General features: G+C 43.7%; 1 long non-coding RNA gene across 1 annotated transcript in view; it reads right to left on the bottom strand.

The window, feature by feature from the left end:
* Nucleotides 1-647: 647 nt before the first annotated feature.
* LOC144771546 (uncharacterized) overlaps nt 648-26,283 on the bottom strand; it is a 71,910-nt gene continuing 46,274 nt past the window's right edge. Inside the window, exons 2-3 of the long non-coding RNA XR_013599338.1 lie at nt 21,382-21,507; nt 648-948 (exon numbers count right to left, since the gene is read on the bottom strand). This is a non-coding gene — a long non-coding RNA (uncharacterized LOC144771546). The remainder of the gene's footprint in view (nt 949-21,381; nt 21,508-26,283) is intronic.

The following is a 26,283-nucleotide window of genomic DNA, read 5'->3' as shown; positions in this document are numbered from 1 at the left end:
CTAACACGCATTCTTCTCCGCATAGCAGGCACCTTAATACAGGTAAAACACATCGTTGCCACATTGGTCGAAATGATAGAAACCAAGTCATGTTCAGGTCTCTAAGCCGGGATAGTCCCAGGATTTTTGATATCCGGTCCCGGTATCCAATGGCTAGGATTGTTTCTTCCCTTGTCGCAGGTGTTCTGTCTGTGACATGGTTTGCCATAACGAAATATAAGGACTAGGAATAGGATTCCTGCAATCAGTCCCAAAATGAGGGGAAGTCTGCCAAAAATCGAATGGACGAAATCTGGAAAAATACCCAGTATGGCTTTGAATGGTGTTAATGCCATCGAAAATACTGTCTTAAATACCTTTGAGACTCCACTGGTATCAGAAATATTTAAGATTTCATTCAGGATTTCTGCGAAATGTATGGGGGAATTAGTTGATAATAAGGAGTGTATCTCTGCAGTCGTCCTTGCGAGTTCAAGTTCAAATCTTTTATTCGATTAACCATTTTGTTAATCATAAAAAGTACATCGTATTTAAACATTTCATTATAAAATCACAGTTTACAGTTAGTACATCTAAAATATGTAAAATATAGAAAAATACAATGTCCAAAAGATATGATTATAATTCATTTACGAAGTTTAGTACGGATGTCCATATATTCAAGTGAGATTCGCTTCCAAAGTTCTCCGGATCGTTATACATGATTTCAGGAAGAGGGCTAGATTCTTTGCCACATACTGTGAATCGAGATGTTGCAGAGCTAGAAAGGCCGGGCGACAGGTCCTCAACCCCATTTGGCGCAGCAATGGTAAAACCCAGCGCTTACGTATATCTGCATAGTAGTAACAAAACAGTAGTGCATGCATTGTTGATTGGGGGGAGACCTTGTCACATGGGCATTTATCCAGGTCGTGGGACCAATTTTGGGTTCTAGGGAAAGTAACCAATCTGAAAAACAAATTAAAGCGTAACCTAGTTAATAGGTATTTTTCATAGTTGGATACATGATACAATAGATATGGCTGAATTCCTGGAGACACCTGAACCATCAGGATATGTACATTTGATTGTTTAGATATTTCATTAGACAAACGGAGTTCCCTTAAATGAGTGAGGCAGTGATGTTTCAAAGTTTTTCTGCTCATCTCAGTGATGGATGAAGGCTCAATGGTATACTGTATGAGGTCGAGATCTTTCAAGAAGTTGACCACATAGTTTAACCATGGGATGTTTTTCCAGGCCGACATCGCAAGACATTCTAAAATGAGTGCACGGGTGAGATGGCACTGAGGCTTTGTCCATATGCGATGCCATAGGAGCATTGGTTGACATTTTATGTAGTCTGTTAGATAGTCAATCCCAAGCTCTATGTGGCAGCCATATGTAGGGGCACTCCGTGGAAGGGCCAAAAGGTACTTTAAAAAGCCGTTCTGAATTTTTTGTAGTTCGTCAGTGTTTACATAGCCCCATACCCCGGCTCCATAAGTAGCAATGCTCAAGCATTTAGCTTGATGGATTTTGAGCAGTACTGGGGGAGATGGCTTACCCATTTTTCTGGAAAAAGAGACGAGGGCAGAAGTTGCTCGTTGGTAGAGCAATCTCCTAGTGACCATCGCCCTTTTCCATGTCAGCTTATCATCTACTAGGATGCCCAAGTAGGGGTATTCCCTAACGCGTTCCAATTTTGATTGCTCGATGCAAAGATGTTTAGAGCTTTTTACCTTGGGCCCGGATTGCATAACAAAGGTCTTGGTCTTATTGACCTTTAACCCAAGTGAAAGCATATAATTGCAATACTTATCAAGCTGCTTCTGAAGTTGTACTAGGGTCCTAGCGAAAAGTACGGAGTCATCAGCATAGAGAAGTGCTGGAATTGGACGTCTGTTGATAGTGGGTAGATCCTGGCACCCCTCTAGCATGGCTACTTCCAAGCCATTGGTATATAAATTAAATAAAAAGGGGGCGAGGACACATCCCTGTCTTACTCCGCGATTTATTGGAAAGGAGGCCGTTAACTCTCCACCCGTACCAAATCTTACGCGGGCCGAGGCGTTAGTGTAAAGCTCGCGCAAGAACCTGATAAGGGGGGGGTCAACGCCCAACTCATCCAAGATAGACCACAGCTTGGCATGGCATACACAATCAAACGCCGCGCTAAGGTCGACGTAGACCATGAATAGATTACCTCCTTTTACTCCAACGTACTTCCCCATTAGGAGCGAAAGGTTTAGGGCCTGCTCAACAGTGCCCAACCCCTCCCGGAATCCGTACTGTAAGTCCGTTATGATGTTCTTTTCTGCCGCCCAATCCTGTAAGCGGTCCAGAATTAGGCGACCCGCAACTTTACCCAACGAATCCAGGAGGGAGATGGGCCTGTAACAGGCGGGATTGTTTCTCTCACCTTTTTTGAAAATTGGGAGAAGTATGGAGGAGGACCAAGAGTCCAAAAGGCCGTCTTTTAATACTGCAGCAATTAGCTGAGTAATTAATGGAGACCATAAATCAATGTTTGAGAGGAATATATCTAATGGTGCACCATCGGGGCCTGGGGCCTTTCCACGTTTAGAAGCTGATAATGCACTTATAACCTCTCCAAGGGAGAAGTTCAGGTCAATTGGATACACCCCTTTATCGTGGGTCTCAAGCACTGGGTTGGGATGTACAGCACGTTCCGAGGGGGGGTCGCTAAAGATTTTAGAAAAATGTGCCACCCACTCATCCGCGGATACGGCGACATCCAAGTGCTGATGCGAACTGCCCTCACAAAGGAAAGGAGATTTTACTATTTTCCAGAATAGAGAGCTGTCGTTGCTAATGCAACTCTCATGTAATTGGGCCCAAAGGTCGTTTTTATGGTCTCTCTTACAGTTTAATTGGGCCTGCTTATAGTCAGATCTTAACAAAGCTATTTTAGTTTGGTCTCTGATTGGGTTGTGGAGCTCTTTTTTTAGGGCATTTAAGGCTTTTCGACAAGCCGTATTAAACCAGCCTGGCTCAGTATGACAGCCTGATTTACGGGTGCGTGAAAGGACCTTCTGGATGACTTTCAGGATTTCCCCGAAACTTGAAATAATTTCCGATGGGGAGGATGTCTCATTCAAACATGTATTTATCCAAGGTAGAGCTTTGGTAATCACTAAACCAGATGTTTCTAGTGGATCTATCCTTGACCATTTCACTGAGTACCCGTTCGTTTTTGCCAAGGACAGTGACTTTTGGGTCAGTAAGCTATTCTTTGTAGGGTGTGGAGCACACATAGGTGGCTTTAGCACTATTGTAGTAGGGAAATGATCACCTGAAATTTCTGTTCCTGTACTAAACTGAGTAACTGTACCCTTTAGAGAACATGAACAAAGTATAAAATCTATGGTGCTAAAACAACCCCTGCCGTGAAAGGTGGGCTTAAATTCCACAGGAGGGTCGGTAAGTTCGTTGGCATACGTCAATTCCAACGACATTAAAATAACAATAAGAGAATCTCCTACCGAGGAGTGTGTAAAGTGTGTCAAAGGACATTCGTTTTCATCTAGGAGGCCACAATCAGAATTCTTGTAATGAGAACACAATTGTACATTAAAATCCCCTCCCCAGATTACATTCCACGTGATTGGTGCGTGCTTAGCACAGTGTTCATCTATACAAAGTGAAATTTCAGAGACTATTCTTATACACTCTACCGGAGGAAGATTGTTGTAAAAATTAATCAAACTATATGATGTACCATTTTTAAAAATAATCAAAAGAATTTGATAATACAAAGTGTTACACAGAAGGGAAATTTTCTTAGCTTCGAGCTTGTTGGATATATATACCACAAGACCCCCCTTGGATCTGCCATGTGTTGAAGGGCTAGCAGAAGAATGGAACGTTAAGTACCCTTGTATATGCAGTGGGTCGGTTGTCCATGTCTCTTGGAAACACATTATTTCATGGGAGGTGACAAAAGCCAGCCATGATGCCGATAGCATTCTGGGTCGCAGTCCAGCCACGTTCCAGAACAATATGGGCAAAAGGGAGGTCAATGGTGGACCATTGGTAGGTGCTGGCCTTCCATTCTGGGACAGGTTTTGTTGTACTAATGTAGAGTCAAAGTTAGGAGAAAAGGACAAGCTTTCTTGATGATTATCGCGCAGGTTGTTAGAATGGAGCTGGCAACCGGCGCGATGATGAGTATGTGCACCCAGCGGGACAATTAACGTATCCAATGTTGGAGGGGGCGTAGTTATAATCGGCAGATATGTCGGTACTGGAAAACCAGTTTGCATGGGAGGGGAAGGCCCTGGGGTGGGGAAATTCCCACCAGGCAGGTCAGTAACTGTTGGTGGTCAGTCCACCATCTCTAAGCAGTCGTACCTATTGTGTGTGGGGACGCCCCTCCAGTCCGACAAGGGCATGGGGTTTCTACCTCCTTGTCCCTGCCAGTTTATCCGATCCGGATTTCTAGACCGAGTCCCTACCTGAGTCCAATTCCACTCCAAGGAAGGTGGAGGAGAGTGGGCGGGAGGGTGGAAAAAAGCTAGCCTTTTTGTTCCAATGCCATCGGAAGATGTTTGGTCACCCCAAGGGCAAATGTGCTCTACGGTTTGGGGGTCTTCGAAAGTTATTATAATACAGTCTCCTGGGATGGTTTTTTGCTCCTTCCCTATCCAGGGGACTCTACGGACTGAGATAACACTATTATTAGCAAACGGGGGAAGTGGTCGATTCATCGTCAACCAGTGGAGTACCTTATTTTTTAATGACCATCCGGGTTCCTCAGAGTTAGTATGCAACGCTGGAACCCCAGTCATGATAACTACATACGGCGTTGCTTCTGGAGGGAGGTGAACAGAGCGGAATGAATTGCGTCTTGTATTGTAGGCCGCGTTCTTACTAGCTGGTGTTTTAGCTGGAGGACGTGTCGTTGGTAGGCTAGGATGGTTAGCCATTTGGGCAGAAGGACCAGGCAGGGAGGATATAGCAGGTTTTTTTACAGCTAGGTTAGTTGGTTTTTGCTGTAATTTAGTGCTAACTGGGTGGGCAGGAGTATGAATAGGAGTGTGATGAACTTCCGCTGTGGTGGTCACCACTTTGGGGGCTTGTAGGGTTTGTTGGGGAAGAGAGGCCCCAGACTTTGTCTGACTTGGGTTGGACTGATGAGACACAGAAACAGCAAGCGTAGAGGTCGATGCTGTTCTTAGGTTTTAATTCAGATGCTAAAGTTGCTAATAACTTTTCGATCTTAGATAGCGCCGATTTAATGGGGTTAAGATGAGTTTTAATTAGAGCCTCAAAGGAGGCTAGTGTATGAGGATCTTGCACCGAGGGGTCCCGCCCATTACCTATATTACCATCTGAAACTGTTATGGGATAGTCAGAAGAGAGATTATTTATTTCCGACGTTATTATGGTGGTAGGCTGTTGAAAAGTTTCAAGTGGAATTAGGGGTTGGGCTAGTGTAAGAGAATCGTCATTCGGTTGGAGCAGGGAGACCTGTTGGGAGTCATTAATAGTTGGGGAAGGGTTTTTGACATCTTTCTTTCCCTGTCTCTTTTTTGAAATAGCACCTTCCCGCTGTTCCCTCGTGGTAGGGGATAGAGGGTTCTCCCCCGTATTGGAGAAAAGGACGGGAGTTCTGTCAATCGAACGGGAGAGATGAGGTGCAGAAAGTTGGGATATTTGCGTGGTAGACAGGTCTATGGATACTGATAGATCCACTGTCCCTGGGACTGACGGAGTCTCGTGTTGTGGGTCAGGGACTAAGGGGCGTTGTGGGGTTAAGGCGGTGGCCAGTAAGCCTAATGAAGAGCGCCTGGCTGCAGCTAGATCTAATGAAACCCTTCTCTCTAACAAAAGAACACCCTGATTGATGGCGTCATTGGCTTTGGCAATAAATTGGTCTATTGGACCTACAATCTGAGCGACATGCGCAGCTTTGCTATTTCTTGTTACTCTAGGAGACATATTAATAAGATACACAATAATCAATTACACAGCAGGAATGAAATAGGAAGTCCAACTGAGAAACGGAAAATACAGAAGGATGATTTTAGTAGGGGCTCACTAATAAGTTGTTAATAAGGTGGCCCAGTCCAGTCTTACCCGGTCTGTAACGGGCTAGAACGGGCCCGCCCTTGGCCCGGGCTTCGCCCGGCGTCCCGCGAGACGGGGGTGACGCGCTATTTCAGCGCCTCCTGGCGCGAGATGGCGCGGCCTGCGCCGCTTTGACTGCTGGGGATTGTAGTTTTAAAGTTCCCCCCTCGCACCGCACTCCACTCGGCTGCGTGACTCAGAGTATCAAGAGAGTCGGGCAGCGGGAGGCGGGAGGACAGGCAGCCAAGGATTGATGGGCTCTGAAGGTTACAACAGCAGAAGGCAAGTAGGCGGCAAGGTTTTCCACTTCTGGACAGCTTCCCCCCCTCGACCGGGGTGACGCGCTATTTCAGCGCCTCCTGGCGCGCAGATGGCGCGGCCTGCGCCGCTTTGACTGCTGGGGATTGTAGTTTTAAAGTTCCCCCCTCGCACCGCATTCCACTCGGCTGCGTGACTCAGAGTATCAGAGTCGGGCAGCGGGAGGCGGGAGGACAGGCAGCCAAGGATTGATGGGCTCTGAAGGTTCCAACAGCAGAAGGCAAGTAGGCGGCAAGGTTTTCCACTTCTGGACAGCTTCCCAGTCAATCCACATTAATTATTCAAAATTAAAGTGAAAAACAATCTAGTAGCTAGTTTTTAAACATATTGTTTTTGTCGGTCAAACTTCAGTGCCTGGAGTTGGACTTGGCCCTTTCTGCAGGGTTGCCTCCAAACTTTTTTCCTTACCCTCCACTTTTTTCTGAATTTGTTTTTGCTGACCTTAGGACTCTGTGCACTTTACCACTGCTAACCAACCAGTGCTAAAGGGCTTGTGCTCTCTCCCTAAAACATGGCAGAATTTGCTTATCCCCAATTGGCAGACCTAATTTAGTTGTAAGTCCTTAGTAAAGGGCCATTACATGCGCCCACAGCCTTTAAATTAAATGCCACTAGTGGGCCTGCAGCAATGATTGTGCCACCCACTCCGGTATCCCTTTCAACATGTCTGAGGCCTGCCATTGCTGCTTGTGTGTGCTATTTTTAACTGTCATTTCGACTTGACAAAATACACCTTTTGACAGGCTCAAACCTTCCTTTTTAATACATATAAGTGACCCTTATGGTAGGCTCTGAACATCCTGGGGGCAGGGTGTAGTGTATTTAAATGCTGGACATATTCTTTTTAAGTTTTAGATGTCCTGTTAGTAAAAAACTCTTAAATTCGTTTTTAACTACTGTACCGCTTACCTTTCCCTTAGACTAACATTGGAGTTACCTTATTACATTTAGTAAGCTGTAATTTCCAAATAGGAGCAGGGAACAAATTCATGTTTGGTGTCTTTGAACTTTTAATGAAAAATCCTAACTTATGGTTAAGTCGGATTATAAAATCAAATTTTGAAAATTGCACTTTTAGAAAGTTTACATTTTCTTGCCTTTGCCATTTAGTGCCTGTAGGCTGTCAGTGGTCACATGACTGGGTGTAGCTGACAGTTGGGCTTTGTGCATTCCTCCTAGAAAGCAACACACAATAGAGAAAGTAGGTGTGCCTGAATGGGCCATCACTGGTAGCATGGAAGGCAGGAGCTGGGCACAGCCCTACTTACACTTGAATAGGCTGTGTTCTGCCTCCACACAAAGGGCTGCATACCCCCTTTAGTGAGTATGGAGCCAGAGAAGGCAGGATGCCTGGGGACTACAAATGGAAACCTCTAGAATCTTATTGCCCAGTGGGTATAAATACTGGACCTCAGACACTAACACTTCAGTACACTTATGGACCTAGGGATACTCTGCCAGGAGGAGGACTGCTGTACTGCTGAAAGGACCACCTGTGGTGTAGTTCCTATTATCCCAATAGGCTCTGCGCATTGGAATAATACCTTCAATAGTATAGGCCTAGACCAGACGTTAACTAGGTCTACTACTGTCGATATTAGACTTAAGTTTTGGGTTTGCCAGCTAGCTCAGAGTTCACTAGAAACTTTCTCGAATGTTCAGGAAGGAATTAACTTCCCTGATTAGACAAGAAGGGATTTAGTTTCTGACAACCATAGAACATGACAACTTTGCTCTCCCCTAATCAAGAGTGTATCTCGAGAGTCGTGTGAACAAAAGGCAATTTATTTTACTCAGTCAGTACGTGCATTCTTAGTCTCATCAGATTGTAGAGAAAAGGAAGAGACGGGCGTGTTCAATAAAAGGTGTTATTTATTGATCAGTCTCTTTTCTCATACAAGAGAAATGGATCGATATTATTGCAATACTTATAGCTAAGTAAAGTGCATACATTAAAAGCAGAAGTATAAAATAATACTGTAAAAACATTGATATGGTTTCTAAGCCATAAGATGTTTTAAAATGAATAAAATATATTTACACACATATACATTTGACTAAAAGTACTCAACTGGTGTTTCTAAATACGCCTACCCCGTGTACCTGACCTAAGCCTAATACGTGGGCGGGAATAGAAAGTTACAGTTTAAGTTAAGTTTGTTTTTGCCAAGTGACTGACTAAAGAATTCTCTGCGAGGGGTTATTCAGTTCTGTACCTGGAATCTAGGATGGATGAGGGATGGTATCTCTCGTCTCTGGTCTCGATATTCCAGGCTGCCTGCGAGGGCTACCCAGCTGGATTTCTCGGCAGGAGAAAGCAGCGCGTCTCGTTCTCAGCGCGTCAGGAAGGCGGGGCTGCGCCAGCGGGGTCTGCTCTGCTCTGGGCTTCGGCAAGTATGGCTGCTCCGTCTCGTCACCACCGCGTGTGTTTGCATAGGGCAATATCGGTAATATTTATACCTTTAAGGTGCCGAGATTGACGTAAGGATGGACATAGATACGTCAATAAGGATGTCATACGACCAGGTCATTAGCACATTCTTTTGCTGAAGTTCTCGGTGAAATCAAAACAATGGCCGCAGGGTTTTTCCAGGTTGACATAGGTTTGATTTGTTTTGAGAACTCCGTATGCCTTATCAGGGGCTGGAGGAATATCGCTTGTCTAATTAGATTGCAAGCGTTATGACCTAATCAGATAACACGTTCCTGTGCCGTAGTGTGGCTTTATCAGATAACGGTTCCTGCATCATGGGGGTTTTCTGCCTCATGGGCTGGCTGCTAGTTAACTTGTTAGTTTGTTAACCAGAATAGGGTCAGGAATAGGGGGATCGATTCAGAACCTATAGGAATACATCACACCCACTCCACGCTAACTATGGACATATTTACTAATCTATGCATAGTAAAACATACTATAGAGTATTGTGTATACCTTACCTCCCCAAAATACATAAATGCATTTTGAAATTATCAAACATACGGAAAAAAAACAGTTACATGTATTGTATGCACTCAAGCTGTGAATTAATGCTAAAGTAATCACGCATTTGTATACATTATTGCTATTTGGTATATGAGAATTACACATGAAATGGCTCTTAATACAGAAAAAAGGTTCGAGACCATTCCATCACAGAATAAAATATTTAGGAACATACCAGCGGGCAGCTAATGTCTATAAGCTATCTAAAATTAGAAATTTTAGTTCTCTAAGAATAGTTCTTACTTTAAGCAGAAGATAAGTGTCCCGAAAAATATGCAAAAATATTTTGGGGCTTGCTGAAAAAATTGCTGTCCGTGAACTGGAGGGAAAATTGTTCATGTGATTCTATTATTAAAGTTGAAGGCCAAATTCAGGGAACGCCGTGTGCGAGCTTGCTCAAAAGTCTCTATTTCTGCTCTGGTGAGAACATCATATCATTTAGGCTTTCGAAAAAGCTGTCAACAGCTTCCTGGGATAGTTCCACTAACTCGGAAATAGGTGTAACCATGCATTCGTGCGCATGATTGTCTCCATTGACGTTCTGATTTGGATTGCTGACAGAAGGTCGTACCTGATCGATGCTGCTTTCATCTTGAACTTCACTAACCGTCAATCGTCAACACGAATGCCGTCATCAGGATTGGTAGCCTTTGAGGGCAGCACAAAGCGTGAACCTTGATTGGGCTCAACAATGTTTCTGCATCCATTGGGGCATCCGATTGTAGCGTCAGACAGGTGTCTAACACGCATTCTTCTCCGCATAGCAGGCACCTTAATACAGGTAAAACACATCGTTGCCACATTGGTCGAAATGATAGAAACCAAGTCATGTTCAGGTCTCTAAGCCGGGATAGTCCCAGGATTTTTGATATCCGGTCCCGGTATCCAATGGCTAGGATTGTTTCTTCCCTTGTCGCAGGTGTTCTGTCTGTGACATGGTTTGCCATAACGAAATATAAGGACTAGGAATAGGATTCCTGCAATCAGTCCCAAAATGAGGGGAAGTCTGCCAAAAATCGAATGGACGAAATCTGGAAAAATACCCAGTATGGCTTTGAATGGTGTTAATGCCATCGAAAATACTGTCTTAAATACCTTTGAGACTCCACTGGTATCAGAAATATTTAAGATTTCATTCAGGATTTCTGCGAAATGTATGGGGGAATTAGTTGATAATAAGGAGTGTATCTCTGCAGTCGTCCTTGCGACTTGGAGATCATATGTTTCTTTTGATGACGTGAGCCTAGTAGGCGTCTGAAGAAGCACTGTTTTCATTCTGCTTAAAGTATCTATTCGAATAGAAGTAATTTTCAAGTTGGGCCATGCACTTGCCTCCCTGTCTGGAAAGGAGCTGGGGAACAATGAGTGTCCACAGCACTTGACCTTCGCAGTCGTAGTTACGAGATAAGGAGTCCCGGGCATAAGACTACAACATCTGCGATCTACAATTAGAATGTAACTCCCATTATAGAGTCTTTGAAAGAATGGTTCTATCTCTGTTGCAGGTGCGCCTTGCTGGTGACATGAAAGGTTATTTGAGTTCCCTTCACAGGCTCCATGCAAACTAATTCCGTTACACAGAAGTGTACCGCTTGGTGACATTGCACAATTATTGCCACTAAGAAACACTTTCTGTCCTTTATTACTGAAACATGCATGTGAATAGGGCAGGTTCCATGTTGTTTTAATGTACCCTTTTCCCAATTTTTCGTACATGCCAGCCTGTATATATTTTTGGCAGTATTGAAACCTGAAGGTTGAAATTGGAATATTAATTATCCCATGTATTATCCATTCACTGACAGGTCGTTCTGACATTGTCACTGGTAATCTTTCGAGTTTCTCAATGCTCAGGATTATATAATCAGCACCCTTTTGTGCCATACTGATTTGTCTATCAGTAAGGTTAAAGATATGGAATAGTGACGTTGTGTTTATTAAACGCCAAGGCACATAGCCTGAACGCAGATTTTGTAACGTCCAGCCAAGCTGTACAATAGAACGCAATTGAGACTGACCGTGTTGTAGCAACATTAAGTCCTGCGATAATATGTCGATTGCTGAAGACACAATGCTGTCCAAAGAAAAAATTCTGGAGGACAGAGTCATTAACCCATTGTCCACTACAGAAAGTGATTTTTCCAAATTAATACGGTCAATTTCCCGTATACTCTCTGCTGTTTCAATTTGAGTAACCTTCCAGGCCTCATTGTATGCTGCATATACAGAGGCTGCTATGAAACGTTTTTGACGCTGTTTGCGTGGTCCCATAATGAAATCACGCAAGTCAGCACCATCAGTAAGTAAAGTTAGGTGTTGCTTAATTTCTGCCAGTGTGGAAGTTTGTAGCCATTGAAGGCATAATTTGCCCACACTGTAGGTGGTTATTATCCCTGGGTGATGTCTTTGAGGATATCTAGGGTCTGGCCTGGTCATTTTGAACCCCTGTGTTTTGTTCAGGAATCTGTCTTGACAGTTATTAGTATCTGTGGGCCAGATCAACCACTGTTTCCATTCAGGATGTGTTCTGTTTTGGTTTAATACATAGTTTATGTCTATCTCTTCATCTGTAGAGCTATTGCTGAATATTGTTGGCTTTGGAATAGACGGTTTATTTAAGTCTTTGATTTTGGCTAGGCCAAGACAGGTAGTTTGTTGGACAGTGTCATTTAAAAATATAATTTGTTCTGGGATCATGCAGGCTCTAAACAAAGATTCTATACCTTGTACTTGCCATTCTTTCGTACCCCAAACACTTTTCAATTCAACATTTTTGTCCCAATAATCAAAACCAAAAGTATTCATTTGTTCAAAGAATGAGTCTGAATATATCAATTTCGTGTTTGTTATCATGGTCTTTGTCCCTGTCTTATTTGACAATTTGAAATAAAATGTTTCAGCATTACTTGTGTTAAAACCTGAAAAGTATGAATATTTGTCATAAAAGGTTCTTGAGCATCCTTTTGGAGGGGTTGCACAATGTTCCCATTGATTATAATTTAAAACATTTCTAGGTTGTGCAGATCTATGTATAAAATGGTTGCCATAGTGGTTATAACAGTACATACTATCATAATTTGTAGAACCCTGCAAATAATCATGTTTGGTAAATTTAGCAGACATTACTAAGTCAGACATCATATTATTAATGCTTTCGAAGTCCCAATCATCAGCAAATGAGCTTGGTTTTACAAAGTCACTCAATGAGATCTTAATTTGGTGTGGATATTTCAGGATTTCAACCGGACCATACATTTCGTAGTCAGTGTTGTCCCATGCTACCCCACCCGGTATAGGATTGGCTGTGAAGTTGACTGAAGAAAGTTCTCTTTTCTCGACGTGTGAAGATGTGTGTGGTTTGAGGATCAAGTTGATTTTCTGACTTGCTGTGTCCATTTTAGCATATTTCCCCTCAATGAAGCGTCCCAAAGTAAGTACCATGATGAGCCAAAGTATGAGGATAAATGCACCAAAACCCACCCAAAATTCGATCCATGGGGAAATCAGATATGTTTCTTTCAGTTGTTTCAAAAGTTCTTTAGCTTTATCTTTAAAGGTTTTTGATGATGGCTGTGTCTTTGATTCACTGAAGCCTTCAGAGGAATCATCGAAGTTTATGAAGTAGCCGGATGCAGTTCTGTCAATTGTTCCAATTGCTTCAGGATTACTGTTTCTTGCATTTTCACTTGGTACTTCATTATAGATTGGTGTGTCTCTGCTAAATGTTTTTATTTGGGTTTTCAGAGGTCTAAGTTCCATTGCATTGTTGCATAGTCCTTGTTGTTCTTCTGTAGGCGTTTCGAATGTGATGAGCCTCTTTGTTAGGACCTCTGTACTGGTAGCAAACCTTGGTGTTCTGCTACTTATTTGGAGTCCACTTGGCCTACTATTTGTTATCGGCCACATGATTGTGGTTTTACCAGGTCGATGGATACAACTCGGTTCTCCTTTTTACCAGCAAGCGGCGGTAATACAACTGATCTTGTCCCGTTGACAGACAAGGCAGGAACTGCTTTTCTGTAAGAAGGCCCAAATTCCTTCTTTACCGCGATCTTTTCTCTGACTAGATCCCCGACTTTTGGAATCCAGACAGGTCTTGCTGGGACAGGTGGTTGTTCTTCAGTGGTTGTTGGCTGTTGTTTCAACTTTATGTTGCTCAGGTCTTTTCTTGTTTCGTTTAAGTCCTGTAAAATAGCCAAACGGTCTTTGATATCAAAGCTTTTTTCCTTCACCACTGAAGTCTGACTATCAAGGTCAGAGATTAACATCCTAGTTCCAAATAATAATTCGTACGGACTGAATCCCTTCAGAGAATTTCTTGGCAAGTTATTTAGACTACGTTGGACACTTATTAGATGTTAGACCCATCCAGCTCCCGAACCTAATATCCTTTCCGTTATAGATTGCTTTATGCCTTGGTTTTTTCTTTACACCATCCCGTATCCCTCAGGAAGGAAGTGAGAAGATTCCCGCTGGGCTATGCCCATTTGGCCATGTTTCCCCTCAGGCTGGAGGGCTAGAGTGAAAACAATGGTCAAACGTAGCATGCGCTTAGCGTATATGCCATTTAGACTCGCTAATCTTTGTATAACAGTCCAGACGTCAGCCGAGTGCTGAGGATCTACATTATAAGTGGAAACTAGCCTGTATATGTTAATCGGACGCTTTGCTTTTTGCGGTTGATTCTTTTTGGAGTGAGACCCCACGGTAGTATACCGTTTCTCTCACCACTGCGATCTCTGTTGCAGTACTGGCATTTTTTTACAAAAATGTGATGCTGCAGGGTCATGCCTGGCCACCAGTACCTTGATTGTAATTCTTCCAGAGAATCTTTTATTTTGAGGTGTCCAAGACCCTCGCCCATATGTGCGTCTGCAATTAACAAGGTCCTCCTGTCCATGTTTGGAATCACTCTATCCCCCACTCCAGGGATTCGAGCAAAAGGGACGGAGTTTGCATCGATTATGTATGTGTAATTGAGTGGATAGTTGATCGGTAGCGCTGAGCAGTCGCCTGTTGATGACGTTTTCACCGCCAGCACTGTTTCACCGTCAATATACTTTGCTGTACGCTTTTTTCGAACTACGGAAGCCGATTTAGTGGCTGCCGCTATGGCTATCTCAGCCAATGAATTCCATGCAACGTGAACGCCATCACGCTGATGACTCAGTGAGTGTGTCACGTGAGTCTTTGGTAGTTCTTTTTGTAAAAGAGCTATTTGTTCCCAAAGCAGTTTCTGCTTTATTGTTGCATCTGTGTCATCTTTGTAACCGTTTTGAATCCATGTCTGCAAATCCTTGTTGTATGATTTGACGCAGTAATATGAATCGGACACTATAAGTGTCGGGAATTCGCGATCCGCATTATCTAGCGCCATTTTCAAAGCTAATATTTCAGTTTGTTGTTCTGAATTAGTTTCTACTGAGTGTGTTTTTGTTAATAGAGGTTTTAGTTTACCTCCGCGCCACACTTCTTTTGTAATCTCACATGTGGGGTTGTATGCTTGTTCTCCCCAAACGGAGGGTTGAGCATGTCCGTCTGTATAGATTACACAAGCGTAGTGTCGTAAGGGCAGAATGTCGATTGGCAGAGGGAATGTTCTTTCATATTCTAGATTTTTCAATTCTTCTAGTTCTGGATCAAAGTAGTAGTATACTTTGTCCGTAGTAATTGAATTCACCCATTGTATCCATTCCGGATTCAATGTTGTTGTTGGTAAATTACACGGTGTTGTTAGTGCCTCAAAGGCTGATTCTGCTGTTCTGACTGTGATATGTCTACCGTCAGCTTTATCTTTTTCTTTAGCTATTGCGGTTTGAACTGCATGAACAATATTTTCAGTAATACTGAATTTCTGTTCAGCTTCTGTGTACAAGTGTGATTTGAATGCAATTGGTACCTTTTCTCCCTCATTAGAGGTCAGGTATGTGAATCCGCATCTTCCTGGGATGACTCGAATCACAAGATTGCGTGTGTTATCACGTGTTTCTAATTTTGTTTTAATTAGCATGTCTGTTTGTAAGGATCTCAAAATTTCTGTGTGTATTTGAGTCCAATTGGATCTTTTAAAATCTGGTTTTATCAGATCATAAAGGGGTTTGACCCTTTCTGCGTAATTTGCAATGTATGTTCTTCCGAAATTTAGGAAGCCTAGAATTGACTGTAGATTTTTTAGTGTTCTAGGTGCTTGGATTACGGCACATTTCTCTAGAAAATTGTCAGCCAGGCTTTTGCCTTCACTTGATAATTCATATCCTAAGAACAGGACAGTCAGATGGGCAATTCTAGATTTTTTAAAGTTGAATTTGTAACCCTCTGCTGCGAACCCAAGTATTATGGTGTTCACTCTTTTCGAGTGAGTATCCAAGTCATCATCTGTTAAGTATATGTCGTCGACATAAGATAATGCTTCGTCATCATATATTTGTAGTAATTCTGTTACTCTCGCTGAGAATACTCCCGGGCTGTTCTTGTACCCCTGGGCTAACCGACAGAATTGTTTTTGAGTGCCATTTATTGAGAACGCAGACAAATATCTGCTCTCTGGTGCTATGTTTTGACAAAAGAATCCATTAGAGATGTCTAATGTTGTTTTGTATTTTTTGCGCACTATGTTATTCATTAGTGCAGCACTATGCGAGTTTTGCACTGCAAAAGTTTTGCAACATGTGTTAAGGTGTCGGTAATCCAAAACTAGACGATATGAATTGTCTGGTTTGGAGACCGGAAACAAAGGGTTGTTCATTTGTGAGGTGCAAGTTTCAATCACCCCCTGGTATTCTAGCTGATCTAGTATTTCTTTTACCTGTTTTTTAGCTTCTTGCTTAATTGGGTACTGCCTTTGTGCAGTAGGTTGTGATTTTAACTGGATTTTGTGAGGAGGAGAGTCCTCATCCCATCCTACGTGATTTTTATATAAAGCAGGAGCTAGAGCTACTGCCCACTTTCTAGCAAGTGTATATTTTTTATGAATTGGGATATGATTTGAGAAGGCAGGCATAATTATTTCTTCGCCATGAGGGCAGTCCCTGACAAACTCTGGTGGCCAGTCTTTTTCAGCTAGAAGGATGTCATAGCCCTTGGAGAGATTATCCCAAAATAGTCCCCTTATTTTTCTAGTCTTATCCCCCTCTATACGTAATGTTATTTCATATATTTTGTGAGGTTTGCTAACTCTGGTGTCTGCAGTTTCCACTTGAAGATATTCATTCGTGTCCACTGTCTCCAGATGATTCATAAGGACTTTGCGAGCTATGCTCACTTCTGCTGCGCTGTCTAGCATTGTCTGAGCCCATTCTCCGTTTTTCAGTTGTGTCCTCAGTATTCTCGGCATTGTTAACTATTTTAATGCTGGCTACCTTCTTTTTTGGAAATTGTAATTTCTTTTTTAGCTGAGCAGGTTCCTTGTCTTTGGACTTGGCGTGCTCTTCTCTTTGTTCTGATCGTCCTCTTCTTTCCGATTTCTGCGAGGAAGTCTGAAAAGATTGAGAGGGACGGGTATCAATGTCTTGATATCTATCAGGTTTTTTTATATTATCCCTATTTCTAAGGTTATATCTTTTCCCAGAGGGGTCACTCTGGGGTGACCTGTGTCTTTGGTTCGGAGATTTTTCTCTTCGCCTAGGAGACCTTCCTCGGGACTGGAATTTCTTTTCTTTAGGATTGGATTGTTTGTTTCCATCCCAGCTTTTTTTCTGTGATGTTGAATTATTATTAAAAAATATTTTTTCAGGACTTTCAATCAGTTGTGGTTTTACTGGTATTCCACCTAAACTATCTCTACCTAGTTCCTCATAGGATTTTTCTATGATTCTGGCAATTTCAGCTGGTTGGTCTGCTATATCTGTCTCCTTTAACCTCTGGCGGATCGCCACGTTTGCTGCTTCTCCCTTTATGTTAGCTAATAATATAGCCGAGACCTGCTTGAAGTCTTTTAGTAATTTCATACCAAGAGTTAAAGCGGGTTCCGGACCATATTCATCTTGAATTTGTTTTAGCACATCTGGTATTACCGAAATGGATGGAACACCGTGCGTTTTTGTGTAGATGGAAGCAAAGACTGTACCCCAAGTGTCACAGTCCTCAATGTGTGGTGCGATTCCCATTGGAAGACAGATAGTCAGAATCCTGTGTTTTTCTAACGGGGTGGTGTCTGGAAACACCGCCTCTATTTGGGTGATTTTCTGTGCTAGCCAGAATGGTATTTGTTCCCGTTTAGCCGGTACTTTACCTAGGCAGGACTGTATGTTCTGTGGTGTAATTTTATTTGTGTTCCCCTGGTGAGGGGTCAGCTGTGGAATTTTAATTGCTGGCTGAATTGTTGAAGTCCGCATCACATACTGGACTAATTGTCTATGTATTTTTATTAATTGTTTTAGCTGTGTTAAGAGCTGTGGTGCAGACATCCCGTCGATGTCTGGATGTGGTGTGTATCCGGCTAGGACCGGCCACGTTGCTCCTGGTCTACCTAAAGGACCGAGCCTGGTGATGTGATTATTGTGTATTAGGGCGCCATTAAATAAGAGCAAATGCTCTTGAAATTTAAGTGGTACTTCCACCTCCTCGAAAGGAGTGTACATTTCAGGAGGTTCCTCTATTTTGTAATAGTGGAAGTACTTTGTTACAGGATTTGCTGCTGGAAAGTTTATCCATGAATAGTATACCTCTGTCTGCCGATATTCGTGTGCCTCAATTACGAATATGACTGTGCCACCTCTAGGTGTCAGTCCATTTTCTATAAGTTTTAAGGTTATAGATTTCCTTTTGATGACCGGGATGCGTATTATACCCGGGTCTGCTTCCTGCATAGTAGCATCAGCTTCTGCGAGTTCAGTTGCTAATCTAACTGCCTCTCTTTCATCATCACTGTCTACCATTTTACCGACAGGAAGGTTATTTCTTTTGTTTGCAGATCAGGTTTGTTATGGAAACAAAGATTAGATGCACAATATTTTGGAACAGTGTATCCTTCAACGTTGACTATACCAAGAACCATACATAGGAGTTCCCTCCTGCGAGGTCTGGCGGATATAACCTTTCACCCACTCCAGACGTCTTTGGAGTATTATGGGGAACAGGGGTCTGAGTGAGAAAGCACGACTGAGTTACTCTAAATGTCTTACGTTAGTTTTATCGCCCTTCCAAACGCGTTGGGCGCCATGTAGTGTAGTTCCTATTATCCCAATAGGCTCTGCGCATTGGAATAATACCTTCAATAGTATAGGCCTAGACCAGACGTTAACTAGGTCTACTACTGTCGATATTAGACTTAAGTTTTGAGTTTGCCAGCTAGCTCAGAGTTCACTAGAAACTTTCTCGAATGTTCAGGAAGGAATTAACTTCCCTGATTAGACAAGAAGGGATTTAGTTTCTGACAACCATAGAACATGACAACTTTGCTCTCCCCTAATCAAGAGTGTATCTCGAGAGTCGTGTGAACAAAAGGCAATTTATTTTACTCAGTCAGTACGTGCATTCATAGTCTCATCAGATTGTAGAGAAAAGGAAGAGACGGGCGTGTTCAATAAAAGGTGTTATTTATTGATCAGTCTCTTTTCTCATACAAGAGAAATGGATCGATATTATTGCAATACTTATAGCTAAGTAAAGTGCATACATTAAAAGCAGAAGTATAAAATAATACTGTAAAAACATTGATATGGTTTCTAAGCCATAAGATGTTTTAAAATGAATAAAATATATTTACACACATATACATTTGACTAAACGTACTCAACTGGTGTTTCTAAATACGCCTACCCCGTGTACCTGACCTAAGCCTAATACGTGGGCGGGAATAGAAAGTTACAGTTTAAGTTAAGTTTGTTTTTGCCAAGTGACTGACTAAAGAATTCTCTGCGAGGGGTTATTCAGTTCTGTACCTGGAATCTAGGATGGATGAGGGATGGTATCTCTCGTCTTTGGTCTCGATATTCCAGGCTGCCTGCGAGGGCTACCCAGAAACGCCGGTGCTGGATTTCTCGGCAGGAGAAAGCAGCGCGTCTCGTTCTCAGCGCGTCAGGAAGGCGGGGCTGCGCCAGCGGGGTCTGCTCTGCTCTGGGCTTCGGCAAGTATGGCTGCTCCGTCTCGTCACCACCGCGTGTGTTTGCATAGGGCAATATCGGTAATATTTATACCTTTAAGGTGCCGAGATTGACGTAAGGATGGACATAGATACGTCAATAAGGATGTCATACGACCAGGTCGTTAGCACATTCTTTTGCTGAAGTTCTCGGTGAAATCAAAACAATGGCCGCAGGGTTTTTCCAGGTTGACATAGGTTTGATTTGTTTTGAGAACTCCGTATGCCTTATCAGGGGCTGGAGGAATATCGCTTGTCTAATTAGATTGCAAGCGTTATGACCTAATCAGATAACACGTTCCTGTGCCGTAGTGTGGCTTTATCAGATAACGGTTCCTGCATCATGGGGGTTTTCTGCCTCATGGGCTGGCTGCTAGTTAACTTGTTAGTTTGTTAACCAGAATAGGGTCAGGAATAGGGGGATCGATTCAGAACCTATAGGAATACATCACACACCACTCTATAGGACTGCTGCTCTGAAGCAACTGCTGCCCTGCTGTGCTGACCTGCTGCAACTCTGCTGAGAAGATCTGGACCTGCACCTCTTAAACCCAGGACTCCCGGTAGTGACTCCAAGGGCTAGTCTGCTGGTTCCTGCTCTGAGTCACAGGGACATAACAGGCTCATAACCACCTGCACCAGCACCCAGATCCAGCTGGAGCATGACCCTGACCCTCAAGTGGTAACCCTCAGGTCCTGGACCCATGATGTGGCCTCAGAATGGCTGAATTGAACTTTTTGTGCTCTTCACAACTTCAAATGGGCCCAGTGGTACAGAATCATCAACACTTGCACAGCACTGCCACACAAAGTTCCGTCAGCCTGACTCTTAGTGCTACAGCGACGATTGCCACGACGCCCTACCTGCCTTTGGCACTACATCGACGACTGTCCACGGTGCTTCCTTGCTCCTCACAGACCCCCTCTACCGCGAACGGGATTCCTGACACTGGACTGAGAAGTTAACTTTTCAGCAAAACCAAGCTGGCCGCTGTATCCTACCCACGCTCCATCACAATCAGCCTGAACTTGTGACTTTCTCCCGGTCTCACATGATGACCAGATAGCCATGGCTGGCGCTTTGTGCTTTTTGGTGCTATTTTACCCTAAAATATTCAAAAATTTATAACTTTTGTTCTACTAATTGGATTTTTGTCTTTTTGGTCATGTTTCATTTATTAAAATGTGAAATCTCTCCAACCTACTCCTCTCACTTACCTTAGTTCTCAGCCTCAACTCCTTCCACCCTCCTCAGAGACACCGCGTTCGTGGAAGGGCGGGCCAAACACAGTCATACAATCTGCAAGCAGTGAGGGGGGGCTTTCTCTTTTAGGAACAAAGGGGTAGAGTCAGGCCACTAAAAGATAGGACAGACCAGGGAAAGACGCTGAGGGATCCAAGAAGCAACGATGAGACAGAGGACGCCACGGAGGAGGACAGATGCAGAGAAAGCTTTGACCCTGACCGGGGATCTGACAGCTAGGATACAACGGCCCACACCAATGGACTGAAGAGAGGGAAACCTGGCGAAGTTGATCCGACCAAGGACGTGACAGAGACCTGGTGTGAAGAGTGGTGGATGCCGCCAGAATACGCCCAGGACCCAGCCACAAATCAGAAGAGTTATGGCTCTGAGGTGAGTGACCCAGGGGATGGGGTGAATCCGGGCCCTTACACAGAGGTGGTGTTACTTTTGTTTTCTATGGTGTTTTGATTCATTTTCAAAAGTCACTTATTTACCCATTTGAGGAGCACTTAAAGCCTGAGACACAGAAGGAAACCGTCCCTGCAAACATACACCGACTCATGGCAGAAAAGGGGGTGAAGGGTAATAGCCCACAATTAAATCTCCAAACACTCTGGAACATTAAACTCTAGACAAGCCTTACAATATTCCGTAACCAGGGTAATCATACTATTTGATTACCTCATGTGACTCTGTGGCATAAAAGTACAGGTGTTTGGTGATGGAATAATCAGAAAATCATCTCACTCAGCAACATTCTCCTGCCTTTTCCTGAGGGTGCTGAATGTGGCAGCCACCTCGAAGGACCTAAAGAGAGAAAAGGATATCAGAATTATCACTAGCTATATCTTCGGGAGAAATAACCATTACCAGCCGCATTCTCCTATCATTGGGACAATCGCCTACCCCTATGTTTTTTTCTAAAAACTCTCGATAAAATTCACCCTATGCAAATCAGAAAAGCCTCCTAAGCTGTATTTCCGCCCATCCTGACATAAAAATTACTCTATTTTTGTAACTCTGTTGTGGGCTCCTTTTGCGGTGTGTTTTCACTGTGTTACTCTTTGAAGTGTTGCACATATACTTTACACATAAGCCTGACTGCTCTGTGCCAAGGTAGCCAAGGGTGAAGCACAGGTTAAATTAGGGTTTGCTTGTAACTTCACCCTGAGAAGATTTGTGGTAGCTACTTGACCAGGGCTCATACCCCAATCAACCAACAACCCACATTTTTTCACTATCTTTCTAAACACTTGAGTAAGCAATGATCAACTGCAATATCTACTGGTCTTGAAAGGTTATGAAGCCTCAGAGTAGCAACAGGAACCTGCTTATTTTGTAAATGCCACAAGCTAGTATCAGCTTTTCTCAAGACATTTCCTCTCAATGCAGGGTCAAACTATATTCCCAAGGGGGCTTTCTTTAGGGGGCAGGGGTAGGAGGTACTGTCAGTCTTAAGCTGGGGCCCAGATTGTGTCCTATGCGGATGACACGCAGCTTCTTTTCACCTGCAGGAAAGATCAGACATTTGATGGGGAGAGCATTCGGGGGTGTCTGGAGAGGGTCTTTGACTGGTTCCAGCGGAACGGTCTCAAGGCCAACTCCAGTAAATCGGAAGTCCTGCTTTTTGGTTGTGCCTCGGAACCGGAATGGCGTGAGTGGTGGCCGGCGGACATGTGTCCTCCCGCTCAGCCATTAATGGCTGCCAAAAATCTGGGAGTCAAGTTTGATAACAACCTCACGCTCAGATCTCACATTCTCGGTCTGACAGGCACTTGTTTCGGTATTTTAAAGACGCGCCGGAAGTTCTTACCTCTGCTTACAGAGGAGCATAGAAAGATCACTGTCCAAGCTCTAATAGGATCTAGATTGGACTATGCTAATGCTCTATTTTTAGGGCTTCCGGATTATTTGGTCCAGCGGCTGCAAGTGGTGCAGAACTCTGCGGCTCGCGCCATTTTCGGCCTTCATAGGCGGGCGAGAACATCTGGGGTGCTACAGTCACTCCACTGGCTCCCCATCCGAAAGCGGATTATGTTTAAAACTTTGACGCTGGTACATAAGGCGCTTTCTGGTTTGGGAGGGAAGTACCTGCAGCGTAGACTGGCCCTTTATCGCCCAGCTCACTCTCTGCGGTCGGAATCTCAGTTTATGGCCGTGGTTCCCCGAGTGAGGAAGGCTCGCACGGGGGGTCGCTCCTTTAGCCTCAGGGCCCCCCCGTTATGGAACTCTTTGCCTTTTGCCCTACGTAGTATTCCCACTCTGCTCCTGTTCAGGAAAAGCCTTAAGACCTGGCTTTTCAACCTTTAGGCTGTCTCTGCTTCCTGTTTGTCTCTGTTTTTATAATTGTTATGTTTTTTAACTGCTGAGCCGCCCACATAAAGCGCCGGGACACTCTTGTTGAGTAGCCGTGCGCTATATAAATAAACGTTTAACATAACGTAACATAACATAACATAAGCTCAGGTTGAGATTGAAATAGGAAATCGTATACACCATCATGACTCTTAAAGCCCCAAATGGCCCGATGCCATTGACTCAACACTGCATTTACATTGCCACTAAGACTAATAGTGCATGTGTGGAGACTGTGGGGAATGGGTCAGTGGTGGTTGGTCCACTAAAGACCATGGCGCAGAATCAATTGGTCAGCAGATTGCTTCCAGGGAAGATTTTTTAGAATTACCACAAAAAATAAGTTCACATGATTCACCTTTTCCTGGCCATGCTTCCCGAATTGCAATGGAGGTGCTCCTTTCTAGTTCCCTAGTGAGTTATTGTGTCAGTGCTCTTTAACTTATTTTGGTGTTCTCCGCTTGCTTCCTGCCTAGCAGTTGTCTTTATTCTCCGGGCCTCCTGGGGTCTATGCCTGTATCCTGGTCAGTTGTAGACCTCAACACAGTATACAGTCACCCACTGACTGATAAGTCATTGCACCCTAATCGTTATTTCCAGTTATACTGCAAAATAATCTATTGTGATAGTTTTTAAATATTGTTTTTGTCTGTGTGCATGGTGGCTTGCTACCTCATCTAACTGATGAGGCAGGGCACTGTGTAATATCTCTCTGTCTCTCTCTCTCTCGCTCTCTGTCTCTCCCTCTCTATCTCTCTTTCTCTCACTCTCTCTCTCTTTCTGTCTCTTTTCTCTCTCATGAAAGGAAACTCAATCTAAAGGAAAAAACACAAGCAGCTGGATCTTTTTCACCAAATGTTCCCTCAGAAAGCAGATGGAATACTTTCAGTGGGCTTCTCTTTGCCATCTCCTCCTTAGAGTGAGTGTCATCTGAACCCAGCCAGACCCCGAGGGGAAAGTAAACCTCCCCTCAACACATATCTTGGCAAACTCAGAGACCCTTAATTTCATGGACTGTTGTCGTGTTATGTTATGTTATGTTATGTTATGCCACATTACGTTACGAGTATTTGTAGAGTGCACAACTCACCCGGGAGATTGTCTGGGCACTAAAAAAACAGGGGGTGATCTAGGCCAAGCTAGGACCTGGACTAGGAACTAGGAAAAGAGCCAGGTCTTCAGTTTCTTGCAGAACTGAGGAGGCAGCTTGGTGGCTCTGAAGTGCAGTGGCAGGTCAGTTAAATATACATTTTGGGATAGATTTCATTGCCGTACTCCACATTGCTGGTAATGAGGGCAATGGTGACGGTTCTTAGGGGGCTGGTGGATATGCGTTTGAAGATCTTCTCATGGGTTTTGAGTACATAGAAGCAGGAAGCACAGATTGCGTTTAATTGACTTGTCGTGGTGAGCTGGTTGTTGCTCATTATTGCCAGTTTTTTTTGCCAGTGGTGTCGGGTTAGGTATGGGTCTAAGTTCAGCAGGCAACCATGTGGATTTCCAGAGAGAGGTGTCCTTGCCAAAGATGACCACATCTGCCTTATCTGTGTTGAGCTTGAGGCAATTGGTTTCCCTCCATTTGGAGACTTAGGTCATGCAGGTAAAGAAGTTGAATCAACTTTTTGTTGTTAAAGGAGAGTATGACCTACGTGTCATCAGCGTAGGATATGATGCTGAGTCTGGGGGCTCGGATTTTGTTAGTGAGAGGGGTCATGTGAGTGCTGAACAAGGTGGGGCTGGGTGAAGAGGTACTCCACAAATCAAGTCGGCTGTGCCTCAGGGGAAAACATCCAGGCTAATCAACTTCGTGTGGGATGTAAAGAAGGAGCAGATTTGTATGAGTGATGGTCCCCTGATTTTGGTTTTGTTTAATCCTTGGATGAGGATTGGGTGTGAGAGAGTGTTGAAGGCTGCGGAAAGGTCCAGAAGGAAAACATCGGTGGAATCTCCCCTGCCCATGATTATCTGATGTAATCCATAGTGGCAATGAAGGTATTATCTGTGCTGTGGGTGGTCCTTTAATCGAGGGGGTAGTTGTCTTAGGAGGCTATTCACTTGTTAATCATCTTTACATTTACTTTCATGGGTAGGGTAGTAGGGAGATGGGTCAGTGGTTGGCTAGCATCATTACATCTGCAGAAGGTTTCTTGGGTAGGAGGAGCATTGTGGCGTGTTTCCAGGAAGGTAGCTATTTTCATCGAGTCATTCAGGAACACAGTAAGGACTGTGCTGATTGGGCCCAGTCCCTTGTTGAAGACATGGTGAGGGCAGTGGTCTAAATGTGCTCTGGTGTGGATGGACAGCATGGTTGTTGCAGTCTCTTGAGTGGTGATGGCTGGTCAAACAGTCAGAGTGGTCCTCCGGGAGTTAGTTGTGACAGGCAGGAGGGAAGCAAGGGTGAGCTGGTCCAGTTTGGGCTCAAAGTTGACATAGATGCTGGTGATCTTATTCCTGAGGAAGTGGGACAACTGGTTGCAGAGGTTTTGTGAGGTGGTGAGCTTGCTGCGGGAGAAGTGATTATTGCAAAGATTTCCTAGGAGCTGTTCTCGATCTGATCAGTGATCGTTGAGTGTTTGGTTGTTCTGATCTGCTGGTGACAGTGTCTAAAGATGGACCTTTAAGTGATTATGTCAGTGTCATTCTGACTTTGTCTCCTTTGCATTCTAATTGCTTGAAGTGAGTTTGAGCTTGTATTTGACGAGTTTTAGGCTCTTACATATATCAGCTTGCTTATAGTGTGGATTTTGTGGCTTTAGTGGTTGTGAGATAAGACAGGGTGTCGGCTCAGGAGGTGAGCAAGGTGTTGAAATTGGAGATGGATCTGTGAATGTTGTTGTGATGATTTAGTAGCTGGTCTATGAGGTCTGTGGAACAAGTGTTTTCTGAGATGTTGCTTTAGTTTTCTTGGGATGATTTGGTGGCAGTACTTATGTGGTGATGTGGGATGGGCATGCTGAAATGGACAAGGGTGTGCTTGGACTAGGTGATCAGTGTGGGCCTGTCCACTGTTATGCTGTAAAAACTGGTGAAAATGGGATCTGGTAGGTGTCCAGTGGCGTGTGCATGGGCTTCCACTAACTGGGTGAATCCGAGAGCAGAGATTAGGTAATTAGAGCTCACCACAACTCTCCTACTCTCTATACCCAACCTTCATTGAGTCATACAAATAACTAATGTGTAATGTGGACAACTAGCATGCTAATCCTACACAATTCACCTAGAAAGTCT

Source organism: Lissotriton helveticus, chromosome 8 (assembly GCF_964261635.1).
Source record: "Lissotriton helveticus chromosome 8, aLisHel1.1, whole genome shotgun sequence".
In the NCBI taxonomy this organism is placed as follows: domain Eukaryota; kingdom Metazoa; phylum Chordata; class Amphibia; order Caudata; family Salamandridae; genus Lissotriton; species Lissotriton helveticus.
Note: the sequence above shows the minus strand (reverse complement) of the source record. Positions and strands in the feature narration are given on the sequence as shown.